Source organism: Nilaparvata lugens, unplaced genomic scaffold (genome assembly GCF_014356525.2).
Source record: "Nilaparvata lugens isolate BPH unplaced genomic scaffold, ASM1435652v1 scaffold7504, whole genome shotgun sequence".
In the NCBI taxonomy this organism is placed as follows: Eukaryota; Metazoa; Arthropoda; class Insecta; order Hemiptera; family Delphacidae; genus Nilaparvata; species Nilaparvata lugens.
Window position 1 is genome coordinate 2,821 of NW_024093253.1, and position 9,177 is coordinate 11,997.

Consider the following 9,177-nt stretch of genomic DNA (forward strand, 5'->3'; position numbering starts at 1 on the left):
AACTCTATTTACAAAAATAGAACATATCACTGAAAGGCATAACATGTCCTCGCCCATTTAAATTGATGGTGTAATAACAGTAATAAATAAATAAATAGAAAGGAATAATTATTAGACCCCAAAATTTCAATACATAGGCATTTCTGAGAATAAGGCTTCTTTGATTATTAGTTCTCATGGAATTTAATCGGGATTAAAAGCTATCAGACTTTGTGCAACCGGGGCGATAATCCTCTAAAAAACAAACCTCAAATAAGCAAATTAAATTTCCAATAATATAATAATTATCTATCTTCAACATACATAGTTCCCTATACTTCACAAAGTAGATAATTATAATTAAGAATAATAAGTATTTCAATATCATTTCCTACCTCTAATTCAAATCAATTTTAACAAAATACTGAAAATGCATACTAACAGCAAAATAAACACATCTGTTTGTTGTTTGACAATAAATAATACTTGACTGAATAAATAAATACATTCAATTAAAATCTAAATTAAAATTAAACTGAACAAAAATTAATATCTGCCTAAAAGTTAAAGTAGAATATCGCTTACAATGATAAAAATTAATCATCTTCATGTATGTTTCTGTAAATTAGTCCAGATATGTAGCATTGGCCAATCCCATAAATCAATAGAATAATGAAAGCACTCTACCTTCAGATAATTGCAGTTTCAAGTCTGCAAACTCCAAGACAGATAATTGCAATGTTTCAAGTAGAAAATTGAGGCTCTGGTTCAATCTTGACTTCCACCTTGACCACTGACTGACTCTGACTTGGCCACGACTCGACCTTGACTTGACCTTAATACCCTCTCAATATCATTTTACCATATTATCCTAAAACTGTTTAAATTATTCGACTATTTGGGGAAATTTTTTTTTTTCACAGTAAATAAGTTTCATAGCTTCATATTTGTCAAGATTGTTCAGAGAGCCCACAATTTCTATTTACTATCTAGTTCAACTGAATTTGTCATTTTGAATAGTTTAATTAATACAAAGTCCTCCAAAAAGAAAAACAGATCTGTAGGGTTCAATTATTAGGAATATTTTCAGTCTTTTACAGTAAACAGTAATCATATAACCAACCATGCATGATTCAGGAACCAAAACTTCTTTCATCCAAGAATAGTTGAATTACTATTGAGCATTTCCTGGACAGGTTTCCTTATTTCAGCCTAGTTGACTGATAAGTCTGATAGGCCAAAATATATTTTTCAAAAAATCAGTTGATCTTTTGATGGCCAAAGCAGAGGATATTTCATAAATTTGAGGGAGGTTCAGATGAATTTCTGGTACAGTCATTGTACCAGACAAATACATTGCTTTTAAACAGATTGAACTGGATTTTTTATGGTAGAGTAACTTTTGTATGTTGGGTGGAACAAATTGGTTCATTCTTGACTTGCTTTTGTTGTTCTCTGAGAGGAATTTCTACAGTTTGGACGTTCAGATGTTGCTGCATTATCATGAATATGGAGGATTGAATGCTCCAAGGTTTTTGGATGATAGGGTTTGGGGAAATTTTCTTTGTCGACCAGTTGTGGTAGAGGTATCATTGTGATGAGAAACTGTTGAATGTGATGTAAGTATCGGTTCCACACACTTTGTGAGTCTGAGGCCTGAAGGCGGCCTTGAGGCGCCCGAGGCCGCCTTGAGGCAGAGGCCACCTGTGTGGGCCAGTCAAGGTATTTGCATTTCAAAGTATTTGTCCAATCCCCAGAATACCTCAAATACAGTATACAAATCCCCCCTCAACCAAGATGTTTTTATTCACCACCAATAATTGTTTTGACCCCTCCCCCAAATAATTTTAATCACACTGTTTGCTTATTCGCCCCCCCCCCAGTGATCACCTGTTGTAAGTTGTTGGCTCAAGCTGTATGGTGTTGTTGGGAGGTTTTGTTGTAGTTTGCTGAGTGGTAAAGAGGGTCTACTATGTGGTCGAGGTAAACTCTCTCAGCTGTTGACCAAAATCGACAATGAACCCTTTTTGTTCCAACCAACATACAATGAATGATTACGAAATTCAGATAAGTCTAGAACTTCAAACTCCCTACTTTTCCAAAAAACAAGCTGATTTATAGACAAGTACTAGTTTTACCTTCCAGGTTGCTCAAAGAACGTAATTCAACTAGGAAGATTTTCTCCGCAATGCTCTAATTACTGCTGTTCAATGAATAATGAGTTAACCACCAAACTGCAATATCAAATTAATCAAATCTTCATTTTTCCCAAAAACATAATTACAATGACAATGGTTGTAAGAAAGTAATATGTAATATAAAATGAATACCAACAGATAGGTTAAGATATTAATATAATACATACCAATATAATGTAATATATAACATAACAATATAAACATAATTTCAATGGCAATGGTAATAAGAACTATAATACAATATAACATGAAGAATGAAATACCATCAAATTGGATTGAATATAATATATTAAACAGCAAGTCTCTGCAAGGTTTGAAAAAACCTGAGTGCAGAGGCTTAGTGTTATTGAATTATTAATAAATAACAATATTATTCAAATAAATATTTAATATTATTGAAATAGCAATAGTATAAATCTAAACATAATTCATGCTCAAATCCCTTCCTGTTTCTCAATCTCTCTCTCTCTCTCTCAATGCTACAGTTTTCTATTCAAAACCATCTTTTGTTTGAAAAATATTTTTTGTTGATTAGTTCATCATCTAAGCATTGGGCTAGGACATCATTTTGGTGTTAGGACTCTTAAAATATATAATAGATTTAATGGAACTCTCGTTGGAATAAAGCAGAATGGAAAATTCATTTTTATGCGGAATGAGAGAGTGATTTTGGAATAATTGACTTGAAAGAATATCCTCTCCACAACTAAGCTCTGTCAATCAAGCATCATCAATCAATGAAAAAATATTAAACAATTGACCATTTTTTTTAATTTAGGCAATACTATTTCTGTATGATAATTATGAACAAAATTTTCAATCTTCATTAATCTGTTGTTAATTATTACCAGTATTTCTATTTTTCAATCATCATCATTATCATTTCAAATCAATTGAAACTATTCCTTATCAGTTTAATAGATTCCGTTCCACATTTCAAAATCAAAACCTTTTTCTCCTAGAAATATTTTTGTTTTTTCCTTTGAAAATTTTCAAATTTGTTTTTCCAAATTTAATTTTCCTAATTGTATTTTAAAAATTCACTTTCTCATAGAAAATCAAAATTTTCATATATATGAATTGATTGAATCACTCAATCATAATAAAGACTGTGCCCAAATCTCTGAGTACTCCATCTCACTAAATTGCTCCAGTAAAACTTACTCACTTGCTCCAGCTCATTTAGAACCTCAGCCTCCTTCAGAAAGCCTCTCCACTCGCCTCTTCGACAGCCTTTTCGACAGCCTCCTCAACAGCCTCTTCAACAGCCTCCTCGACAGCCTCTTCTACAGCCTCTAGGTCTCAATCCCCGGCCGTCTCTTCCTCATCGTCCTCCACATCCTTGAAAAATAACAAAAAAATGTAATTAAGAAAAATAGTTAATGTAGGCCTACATAAAAAATGGAATGTTAGGTTAGTTTAGGTTAGGATAGGTATAATAGTTAGTTTGGATATATATTCAAAAAAAGCCTATATAAAATCCAAAAAAAATAAAAAATGATTGAATTAACAAAAAAAATATAGTTTAGGTAATCATTAATAATAGTAATAGTTAGTTAGGATAAATTTAAAAAAATCCTTTATAAACCCAAAAAAATAAAAAACTTGAAATTTAAAAAAATCATAGTTTGGGTTATTATCATTAGTTAGGATACATTCAAAAAAATGCCTTTATAAAACAAAAAAATTTAAAACTTGAAAATTAAAAAAATGATAGGCTAGGTTATTATCATTATCAATAATAATAGTTGAGATATATTAAAAATGCCTAAATTAGAATAAAAAATATATAAATGTAAAACCAAAAAAATCTTAGGTTAAGTTATTATAGGCATTGCATTTATATAATAATTTATTATCTTGTTTTAGGAATATATCCTAAGAAAATATATTATGTAGGCCTACATTAAATAATGAACTCACTGGCAAAAAAAAAACAGTGATAATTATGATTCACTTTTCCAATTGTTAGTATTTCATTTTAAATGCTCACAAAATCTCAATTTATTATCTTGAACTCACTGTAACAAAAAATAAAAAATACAGTGACATATTGTGAGTCATAACTCTTTAATTAGTAGTTCGTGTTGGACTTGCATCCTAAATGCCCACTAAATCTCAATTTATTATCATGAACTCACTGGCAAAAAAAAAACAGTGATAAATTATAATTCACTTGTTAAGTAAATTACAAGTTAAAATTTTCCCAATTGTTAGTATTCCATCTTAAATGCAATGATGAGCTTATCATAGAGGTGATATAATAGTAATATTTTCAATAATAATCCTTTCCTTTCCTTTTTCCTTCGTCCTGGTACCCCCAGAAGAAGGGAGTTTATTATAGAAAATATAACAAACAAAAATGAAAAATACACTTATAAAAAGAAATCTTACAAACAAAACAAATGAAGAATAATAAAAAAAAGCAAGAATGACAAAAGATAAGAAGATTCCCTTTCAGTAGAACATTTCAAATATTATAAACCAGACGAATTATAAATCTCCAAAACCTTCTAAAGAAGGTTTGACTGGAGGAGTCAGTTTTACATTATATTAAAAAAAACCATAGAAATAGTACATTGATACAATCAATCTTGATACAATCAAAATAATTGATACATTGATAATAATTCATTTATTGTATTGTGTAGCAATAAAATAATAAAACAATGGGATTTCAGTTGTTGCTTATCACAAACAATAATACACAAGAAAAATATATATAAAAAAAGAAAGAATTTATGAAAATCATTCAATTCACTCAATTATTTAACAGAAAGTGTTTCATCTTATTCTTAACAATTGAAATTCTATCCAGACCAATTAAATCATCTGGCAACTCATTGAAAATAGTTGGTACAACATAACTAAGTTCACATTTACCATGATAATTATTGTATTCGGGCACAATAAACCTCTTATAAGCAGCACCTTGTCTTCGCTCATGCAAAATTCTACTTGACATTTTAAAGTTATTAGAAAAATAATTATTTAATAAGATATCATATCTGAAAAGCTCGTTTACAGGAAGAATGCTATATTTTTTAAACAAATTTGGCTTAGGGTAACTCTCTTGTTTTGAATGAACTATTTTCAGCAAGGAATTTTGTAATCTCTTAACTCTATCAATTTCATAGCCACTTGCATTACCCCAAACATTGACACCGTATCTTACTACGGATTCAGCTAGGGCTTTATAAACAACTATCAATGTCTTCTTTGAGACAGATCGCTGTAAGTTATATAAACCAAATAGACATGAGCGAAGACGCTGGCATACACTATCAATGTGAGGACCCCACTTCAAACAATCATCAATGAAAATACCTAGATACTTTTGAATTGTAACTTGTTTGACCTTTTCATTACAAGTACAAGGAGTTCCAAAGTTATTCTCATGTAGACAATTTAAGGAATGCATAGTAATATTAGTGGACTTTGAGGTTTGACGTGGCGGTCTCATATGCATACAAGTGGTTTTTTTAAAATTCAAAGTCAAGCCATTATCATGGATCCATCTTTGCATTCTATCAAAGTCTCTTTGTAGCAATATTCTTGCTTCATCAAAACTTGTGTGGCTGGCTACCATAACTGTGTCATCAGCATACTGAAATATCTTAGTTTCCTTGAAACACCAACCATTGTGATTACTGACACCAGATAAAGCAATGGTCCAAGATTGGAACCTTGTGGCACACCAGAGGTGACAAATTCATGGCGACTGTAGGATTTTCCTACTTTAACAGTAACCTTTCGGTTATTCAAATAATCTATTAACCAGTTAATACCTCGTCTTGACAAACCAATTTCACTCATGACTGTACAATTTTATGAAAAGATAAAGTGTCAAACGCTTTCTTGAAATCTAGAAATAATACTAAAACATGGTAATTCTTATTTATTTATTATTTATATAGTTACATAATTGGGATAAAAGCTGACCAGTTGATTTGTCGCGTTGGAATCCAAATTGAGCTGAAGGGATTAAATTGTGATTTTTCAAATGCATAACTAATTCATTACAAATATACTTTTCAACTATCTTATCAGGTGAAGAAAGTATTGAAATAGGCCGATAGTTAGAAATTTCTGATCTGGATCCATTTTTGAAAATCGGTCTTATTATGGAAGTTTTCAATTTATTTGGAACTTTACCTTCCTCTAATGATAAATTGATTAATCTTGTGATAATTGGTATAACTTCATACTGTGATTTTTTATATCAGACATCAAAATATTATCAATCCCTGGAGATTTATTTGAACTCATACTTCTGATGATATTACCTATTTTTAATTCATCTGCATCAGGTAAGTCAAAGCTAGGGAAATTAACATTGGTATCATTATCATTTTCTAAATAAGTAGTAATATTACACTCATGTTTTGCAGCTCTAACACCTTCTGTGAATTCACTGCAGAATGGTCCACAACCTCCTCAACCTGCCTATCACCAACCACTATGTGTTTCATTATATTATCATCAACTGACAACTTTTCTTGTCTACCCATGGCAACGTTGATTAATGACCAAGTATTTTTTATGCTATTAATGTTTGTCTCAAATTCATTTTTTAGAAAATTACACTTTGCCTTTTTAATATCTTTATTTAATTTGTTACGATATTTCTTATATGCTTCCAAGCCCTCTGGTGTACCAGAGTGTCTATACAAATTATCCCTTTCTTTCAATCTCCTATGCAACTCTAGAGTCATCCAATTCTTTTTAAGTTTAACTTGAGATTTGTTTTTAACTTTGATTTTTGATTTTTCATATCCCAAGTCATAGACTCGGCATAACTCATTATAGAGCTCATCACAGCTATTCAAACTTAAAATGCTATTAACATCAATATCGCTGAGGTAACGATTTATTCTATTTTTTAAGTAAATATATTTATAATCACTCCCAATAGTTGAATTCACACTAAGATTTTGATCTATTGGACATGAACATAAAACAGAAAAATGATCACTTATTCTACTTTTTACTACACCAGTATAGATTGGTTCATCATACTTCATCCATCGAACAAAATAATGATCTAAACAATCTAACGATGCTCCCTGCAGGAAAACCTCTCTTGTATTACTCCAAATACCTCTAACAAATCCCATGGAATAGAGCGTATCTAAGTATTCTTTTATAATAGAAGACCTATCCTCATTCAAATTGAGGTTGATATCACCTGACAACAAGAATTTACAATCAATGGGTACTTTATTAATATTTTCATTGAGCTCTTTGATAAAATTAGACTTAGATAAATTAGGAGGGCGATAAATACCCAAGAAATAAGTTTTGAAATTTGCATTAATACTAGAACGTATAAATCCTTGAACATTTTCAAAAGTAACAAAATTATAATCTATCCTTTCAAAAATAAAACAATTTCTTAGAAACATACAAACACCACCACCACCTCTATTTTCTCGCAACCAGAAATGCTTATTGAAACCCTCAATTTTGAAATGATCCATCAGGTAAGATTTAGTTTGTACTTCTGTAAAAAATATCAAGTCAGTGATTGAATAAATTTATCATAAGCTAGTATGAATTCATCAAAGTGCAACTGGATTTTTCTAATATTGAGAGTAAGTGAATTGAAGTTGGATTTGACACTATTCATATTATGTCTATTGGTCCCTAAAGAAGAAGAAAGAGGTACAAACAATTCGAGCTCAGTAACATCATGGAAAATACTCTCTTTAACAAATGAATCTGAGTCTGGATTCAATTCATTTGCAAAATTTTGAGTAAACAAATCATGAACGGATTCGTCTCCTTCATGATCAAACATTGGCACGAATCAAAAATGAAAATGCATATCTAACAATGCTTCTGAAATAATTCAAACGATTTTAGTGAGGTCATTATCCCTCAATATCTCAATGACAGGCTCCTTTTCATTCTTACGAACTAGAATCTTTCCATTTCTGTACCATACATATTTGTATCCATGCTTAACAGCTTGCTGCTTGGTCAGCCACTTTAGGTTTTTGAAATAGGCGGAGAGATTTTCAGATACAAACACCAATTGATCATTCTTAGAACAGGAGGAAATTATCTGAGATTGCTTAATTTTAGGGCCCTTTCGAGCAGAACTTACAATTTTTTCCTTCAAATTCCTACTTTTCAGAACGACAATGATAGAATTATTTTGTTTCTTATTTCTAGTCGGTAAACGGTGCGCAATATCAATATCTCCTATCACAACTCAGTACAATTTTTTCAACAGTTTTTGTCACTAGCTCATAAACATTCTCATCCTGATTTTCTTCAAGTCCAAAGATTTCTATATTATTTCTACGACCGTATTGTTCAATAGAGTTCAATTTGTATTCCAGATCCTCGATTTTCTTGTCTTTTATAACTAAACGTTTTTCCAAAGATGCTATTTTACTATCATTTCCTTTTACACGTGATAGAACTTCGTCGAAGCTATTACTCATGAATTTCACGGAATCGTGTAAAGTTGTAATTTTCTTCATAGACACGTGAAACCAGTTTCAGTTCTGGATTAGAGATTGTTTTTGTAATTGAGTCTAAATCGAAGTCTAGATCATCACTTACCACACTTTCAGTATCTCTATTGTCACCAGTTACCTCCCTAGCAGCACGACAACGTTGAGGGCAGCGCCATTCATTCCTCTTCTCCTGTGTTTTTCGTTGTTGGGTTTTTCTTGCGACCCCAGCACAGCTATAATGGTAAACTGAATTACAGCCATCGCAACGAATGCAATCATCACCAATAATTTCCTCGTCATTTGTACAATTTCTATCTCCACACTCAGGCATTTTATAACAGTGAGTAAAGTGGAAAAATATTGAGAAATTTGAAACAGAAAGCTAAAGCTATAGTTCAGCACGTCAAACTCAGATAAGGGAGATACCGAGCCAAGCAGATAACTTATCAACGGAGCAACTGAAACAACGTCCTATCGCTACGACATCCAAAACTCGACTGAATAATAATAATAATAATAATAATAATAATAAA

General features: G+C 31.2%; 1 long non-coding RNA gene across 1 annotated transcript; it reads right to left on the reverse strand.

The window, feature by feature from the left end:
• Positions 1 to 618: 618 nt before the first annotated feature.
• Positions 619 to 3,723, reverse strand: LOC120356688. The gene is made up of 2 exons (XR_005574109.1): positions 3,346 to 3,723; positions 619 to 2,213 (listed from the first exon to the last, which is right to left on the reverse strand). It is a non-coding gene; the product is annotated as an uncharacterized LOC120356688 (long non-coding RNA).
• Positions 3,724 to 9,177: the final 5,454 nt, after the last annotated feature.